Genomic DNA, 7,243 nt, shown 5'->3' with positions numbered 1-7,243 from the left:
ACAGGAATGAAGCAATAGTTCTCAGCCTGCATTTTCTAGCAGTTATTCGCCATCTCACTTTCACAGGTGTGCTTTCAATGTTACACAGCATAACATTATATTTTTTCTTCAGAAGATATGGGTTTGGTCAGTGTCTGCCAGAGTGAGTGCTGAACTGAATACCCTACGCACTGGCCAGGAGAGAGAGCTGAGTTTTCCGGTTCAGAGGCAGCAGTAGCAACCCCAAAGGGGAGTCAAGTATTTTCTTGCACTTTGCCTTTTGAGAAAAACTCAGAGGGGACAGACTCAAACACTAACAGAGCTAAAGGGTAGCCTGGTACTATCGTAAGGCACAGGAGACCCTGCTATCTCACAGTGAGAGAGTTTGGTTGACAGGGCAGATTGCCTTGACATTGGCTAGAGATTTTAATCCCCTCAAGTATTTTTCCCCCCTTACTCCTACCTCAAGTCTACTTCCAAAGATTCAAGGTTGGGAATCCCTAGACTGAGTGCCAAAGATTTTAACTGAATTTTCCAGGTCACCAAGGAATCATTAGTATGTGAATATAGGTTTTCTACATATGAAATGGAGTTTGTGTTCTTGTTTCAGTTCCAAAACAATAAATACAAGGTAAAAGCCCTTTCCCAATATTTATTCCATCTCCTCAACCATTTACAAAAGGTAAAGAAAAATAATTATAAATTTTACTATAGAAAGGCAAAGATTTGGGGATAAAGAAGGGGGTGGGAAGATAAGCTATTTCCTAAAATTCTCATATTAAGCTTTTTGCTAAGTAATTATTCGTTGGTAAGTAAATACAAGATTTTTAAAAATGTGCCTGGTCTGGGCCAGTGTGGCTCAGTTGGTTGGAAAGTCGTCCTGTACACCAGAAGATGGTTGCTTCAATTCCTGGTCAGGGCACATGTCCAGGTTTCGGGGTCAATCCCTGGTTGGGGCATGTTCAGGAGGCAACCAATTGATGTTTCTCTCTCAAATCAATTTTTCTCTCTCAAATCAATTTTTCTCTCTCTTCCTCTCTCTAAAATCAATCAATCAATAAAAATGTGCCTGTGCTCAACTGGTAAACTGCTAGTAATTCCACTAGACTAGACTGGGCAATCAATAGAAACTAATATTTTCACTTAGCAGTTATTTTTTAAAAAATGTTCATGGCACACATTCATTAGACAAACCAGAGGCCTTGCATTTGCCACAATTTTGCAAACACACACACAAAACTTACTGTGCTAAACAAAATTATGGTTCTTTTTTCTTCAGTGGAAAGCTTTGCATTAAAATGTCTGTTCATGTTCCAGAATCTAAATTTCTTTTTTATGTCTGAAAAATTCAACTAAGCATTGATCTATTTTATTAATAGAAAACTGTGACTCTACTGGTAACTTGAAATATATACACATTGTGTGTGTGTTTATATATATGTGTGTGTCAGAAATATTTTAAAATGGAGGAAATCGTTTGTTTGATACCAAATAGAAAGTAAGAATATATTTGTTGTTGATGTTGTTTTCAGAGTAGAAAGTAGTGAGGTATTAGGGGAAGGGACTTGAGGGAATGGAACTTGGATCAGACATCAGAGACCGGGGTTCTCAGTCCCAATTTGGAAACTTAACTGGAAACGTACACATGTCACTGACTTGCATTACATTCCAGGTTTTACCCATGTACATGAGAATGCTATCATCTCATCCGGTCATCCCACTGAGTGCTTGGGAGGATTTAGTGATACAATGTATATGAAAGCACTCTAAAAATATATGACACTATTCATCTAAGGATAGTCTGTTGGGGCCCTATTCTCTTTTGATATCAATATTTAGATTCTCCTGTTTTAAAATTTACTTTATTTCATAAGGAATATATGAATATATTATTATCATAAAAATATAATCGTTGTTGTAATGTACAGAGAAGAAAATAGAAGAATCTTGAACTATCTCCAAATCTTTCTTTCTGTTTAGTGGTATCACTATAAACACCTTGATGAATTTTCTTTCAGATATTTTCTAAAAAAAATCTATATCTACATATCTCTATATATCAATATACACACATATATATGCATGTATATGAAATATAATTTTATTTCACATAATTAGGATCAAGTGTTTATTTCTATCTCACAGATTTATCTTATTAAAACTGAAGAGAGTTTTCCCCTCTCCATGTCCCCTAAGAAACGTGACATAATTAGCACTACGGCTGTGTCAGGTGGGGATTATTGTGAAAGGTTACAGGAGCGCAGGAAAGATGGAATGGATTTTGTATTCACAATGAAGACAAAACCCACGTGCAAATGAACGTGTTTCAGTTGTCACAGTCACAAAACCCTATTGTGTTAACAAATGGAAAATAATACCTCGTGGCAGCCAATCCAAAATATTGTCTGTGTGATGAGCACCACTGACAGGTCTGCTGGGATGTACCGGTTCTCAGTGTGATCACATAGATTTCATTGGTCACAGAGAGAGAAACGCGTATGATCGTACTGAAAACGATGACAGGGCTGCCAGCCCAGGAGTCACCGCTCAGGCTCCACCATAGCAGACTATCACACCTGCCGCTTGACAGGTGTGCACTAAAATTTATGAAAAGCTTTTCTAGCCCAGCCATCAGGCTCCTGAAAAGAACGGTGGATGCCTTGAGCCTTGACATTTATTACGGCTTTGCCAGCATATCTGTCTTGTAGAATGTGATTTGAAAAACGATATGTCTAACCACGATCTTAATAAGCTCATTTGTTCTGAGATCTCATTGTATTTGAGCTCGCTGATGGAAGATGAGAGGGCCAACGATATAAATAACGGGGCTTCCTTGTGAAATGGCTCTCCTTATTTCAATATGGAGACAGTCTGGTGTTTAACACTGCCAGTTGTCTGTCCCTAAGAAGAGTTACAGTGCTGCCTTGAGAAGTATCAAACTGAGGCTCCAGTTCTTTAAATAACCTTAATTTCAGGAGGTTTGGTCAAAAATCACTGAAATTAAACTGTTTGATAAATATGCTAGTGAAGATACATTCTATAAATATTAGCCAACAAAGATATATCTTTAAAATATATTTTAAGAGATAACTACAATTTTCTTATTAACCACCAATTTATAAAGATTCAAAATACTTTGCATTTTCTCATTTTATTATCAAAATACTGTTGGAGGATAGGGATGGGACAAGTATCATGCCCTGTTGATGCACGATGGGCAAGAGGAAATGAAACAAAATGTTGAAAACCAGCCCTCCCAGCCGATACCTTGGTTCGCACACACATTTCTCAATTTCAGTGTGCTTTGATCTGGATGAGTGTAAGCCTTAGCCACACAGCCTATATTTGAAGACATTTAGTTTGATAAATGTGCTTTCCTATTAAGATACAATACTCATTTAAACGGGGATAATAAAATAGTACTTTAAAAAGCAATATTATGTTATCAGGACAAACAATATTTCTTATTTATGGAGGGCCCAGTCTTTTTTTCTCTGCTCACTGCTATTAAAGAAATATTTCATTTAATAAAAAATCTTTCCTCCTCCTTTTTTTTAAATAAAAATTTTATTTACCTCTAATGTCTTTATTTCAGCCAATTTGTATATCCTCTCTTCTCCTCTCCTGTCCACCTTTCCAGCCTTAGTCATCATGAGGACAGACCTCCTGGTGAAAATAAGGAAATAAACCAAAAAATTTTAAAGATTCAATTTGAAAAATAAAGAAAAGTAGAGAAAGAACGATAATATAGCAACAGAGAAGAAGTCTATTAAAAGACTATAAGGGGACAGAAAATGCTGTAAAGATCTATCGAAATAAATTCTAAAATTTCAATGAAATGAAATGAAAAATTATCTAAAAAATTTTAATTGCTACAGTTAACTTAAGAAGGAGTAACAATTGTGACAGAGCTCTTGGTGTATCCACAGCCATGGAGGAAACGGGAAATTTTCAGTTACCTTAAAAACAAGGGATCCAAAATAGGATAGTCTCACCAGGGAGTTCTTTCATCGTTTCCAAGGGGACTGCAGATCCCCTTGGTAAGTTCTAGTGCTTGGAAAAAGGGTGGAATGGACAGCTTAAAGATTCATTTTATGTTAGCCTGATAATAAAACTTGATAAAGTTGGCACACAGAAAGAAACCACCTACCAGCCTCCTGGAATATACAGGAATAAGTATGCAAAAATCCAAAATAAAATACATGTAAATGGAATCCAACATAATAGTTTTTTTAATGTATTTTTTTCTTGCAGGAATATAAGGATGACTTACTACTAAGAAATTATTAACCTAAGTTATGTTAATTGATCATAAGAGGAAACACATTATTAAAAACATTTGATAAATTTCAAAGTTTATTTTTAAGTTCTGCTCAAATTTTGCCTGTTTCAAAAAGCATTCCTTGATTCTTTGTATGACTGAAAGTAATCACTACTTTGAACTCTCATACCACTACATTTATTTCTTGCTTATGACACTTCTCACAGTATATTTTATATTATAAATAATTGTGTATGCACCTCATCTGCTCTACTTAGCTGGAATTGTCAGTGATAGCGATTCTATTGTATTTATTTCTTACCTCTCATAGAACTCAAGTGAGAGTAGTTTTCTCAAAAATGCTTGCTGATTAAATAAATGCTTAAAACGGAGTACATCCTAATTAAAATGATAAATGCCAGGAAGTATATAGATAAGATATAGCTATCTGATATAGATATCTTATATAGATAATAACTACTTATATAAGCATCTGCCTTTGACATCATTTAATAACTGGGTATATCAGAACATAGAATGTGGCCTTTCCAATGGCCCTGTCGTCATGATACTTCTGTGACAATACATAAGGATTGAGTATTTCATTCCTTTGTGGGAGCTACGGTAATAGTTACCATGGGAAGATTATTGTTGCTTTTTTCTTTTTATTTTAATTGTTTGGAGAATAGTTGTAGATTTTGTAGACAGTGTGATAATGCAACAATGGAAATTAATTTCTGTAAATATTTGAAATTCATAGAGTCACAACAATTATATTGGGGAATTCTACAATAAATGGAAGTTCTTATTAAAATAATATAGTTTTTTTCCTCTAAAGAATCCAAAATGCTTTCATCCAAGTTATCTCAAATGATTTTTAGTTGGGTCATTTTATGCATGCACTTATGTTATTGTGGTTTTTATAGTGAGGAATTATACCTTAAAGATAAAATCTGAAGTGACCCTATATTATATGGAATTTGTTCAGTAGTGCTTACTATTAGGATGGTCCCATGTTGCTCTAATCTCCTGTTGTAAATTACTGATGGATCTGCCACATATTTAGATGACATCTATGTGGCCATTTCAGAGAGGTTACATGATGTAGTAGAAAAACTGCAGGGTTTGGTACCAGATAAAGTTGGTGTCTTATTACTGCTCTGGCATTTATTTGGCTGAGCAGGCTTGGGCAAGTTACTTAATGAATCCAAGCCTCAATTTGTTCATTCCCCACATGGGTGTGTGTGTGTGTGTGTGTGTGTGTGTATGCTGAGGATAAAGTTATATCATGATTTTAAAGGGATTGGCATGTAGCAAGTGCTTAGACAATGCTTTCTCTTCCCTTTACATGAAAGATTATGGGTCATTGGGATTTCTGTGCCTTTGCCAATTGCACTTAAAAAGCTTTTTCTTCTGAGCATCGAGTAAAGAGAACAGGTTTCAGGAGAACAGGAGCAGGCCTATTGTGTCTCAGTGAGTCATCTAGTGTTTGGCACATAGAATCATTCAACTGGTTGAAGGAAAGAATTCGTGAAACTTTATTAATTGTTAGGTTTCTTTTTATTTCACTTTATACCTAACAAAAGCTGATTTTAAAAAATCACATGGTATAAACGTATTCACTGGCAATTTTTAATACTTAAAATTCTTCAGTATCTTTTGACATCCTTACCTCCCCCCGCCTTATTCCAAATAAAACCCAAATTTATCTGTATTCTTTTTTTTAAGGACTTATTTATAAAGTTATTTAATTTCATATTTGTTTTATTCTGTCTTTATTCCTATTGATAGGCTAAACCCAATAGGATATGAACATAACAATGCTTGTTTAATCTTTGCCTCCAGTTGCTGTCCCAATTAGGCTACATAGACTTTCTTGTTATTATTCCCTAAGGCTATCTCAGACAGATTTCATAACTCTTTGATCATTTTCAATTATTGGAAAGTTATTTTAGTTGAGCCCAGTTTGAAACATCTACCTCCTATCTAACTTGATTATCATCTCCTCCCGTCTTCCCAGGAACACCAGGACTTCATTCTGAATTTGGGGAGGACGCACCATCTACTCTTCCATTTGCCTTCCCCCTCTCACTCTGGATCAACATTTCTTTTGGGATCGAAGCCTGGGAGGAGAGAATACAGAAGATGGAAAAGGACAGGGGTCTCTTCCTTAGTTGCTGCCGCGGTCTTCTCTCGGCTATTGCTCTTCCCTGGAGAACCCTGACTGATCACTGCTGTTCTCTCAGCAGACACACAAATGCTATCACTGCCACTGAAGGCATGATTGAGTTCTTCAGGTGCCCCAGAGACATTCTCATTATTACTAAGATTTTTTCATTTCCCCCTTTCCATATATAACCTAGCAAAGTACCACAAAGCTGCTTGTTATTGAGGTGATTTTTCTAGCAGGTGGTCATCTTGGATAGGCTTCCTTGGAGGTGCACAAGTCAGGCTCACTTTTGTTGTATCTACTTGTGTCACAATCTTGTCATGCTAAATGAGAAGAGTGCGTGATGTTCCGTGGTTGAACTCTTCTCTGTCTTTCTGTCTCTTTCCAGCTTTGTTTCTCTAGCTCAAATAAGTGCAGGCAGAAGATCAGCACATTTGCTGCAGCAGAATTATTCTACCGGGGCGTGAAATGCCAGTCTCCATTGCTTACTGGCACCCCCAGCCTCTACAAGTGATTATTTCAGGTCTTTCCCCGTGACTCTGCAGATCCTTGAATGCAGCTGATGTCTATGTACACTCCTATGTATCCCTCCCCCTCACATCGCTCTCTTTATTTCCTGTTTAGTTTTCTATGTATATTGACTGGGGTTAGGATGCTCTGAGATAACAGTTGAAGGTAGCAGAGCCAGTTGGCTGTCTTCTAATCTTAGAGTGGCTTCCTTCTTTCCTTTCCAATTTTGCTCTCTTCATAATATCAGGGACTTGACAAAATTTTGCCCTAAACTCTGGATCCTAATAGGGGGAAAAAAAATAAAATAAAATCCACCAATCACC

The sequence above is a fragment of the Molossus molossus genome, unplaced genomic scaffold (genome assembly GCF_014108415.1).
Source record: "Molossus molossus isolate mMolMol1 unplaced genomic scaffold, mMolMol1.p scaffold_m16_p_11, whole genome shotgun sequence".
Taxonomy (NCBI): Eukaryota; Metazoa; Chordata; class Mammalia; order Chiroptera; family Molossidae; genus Molossus; species Molossus molossus.
This window is presented reverse-complemented; position numbering follows the sequence as displayed.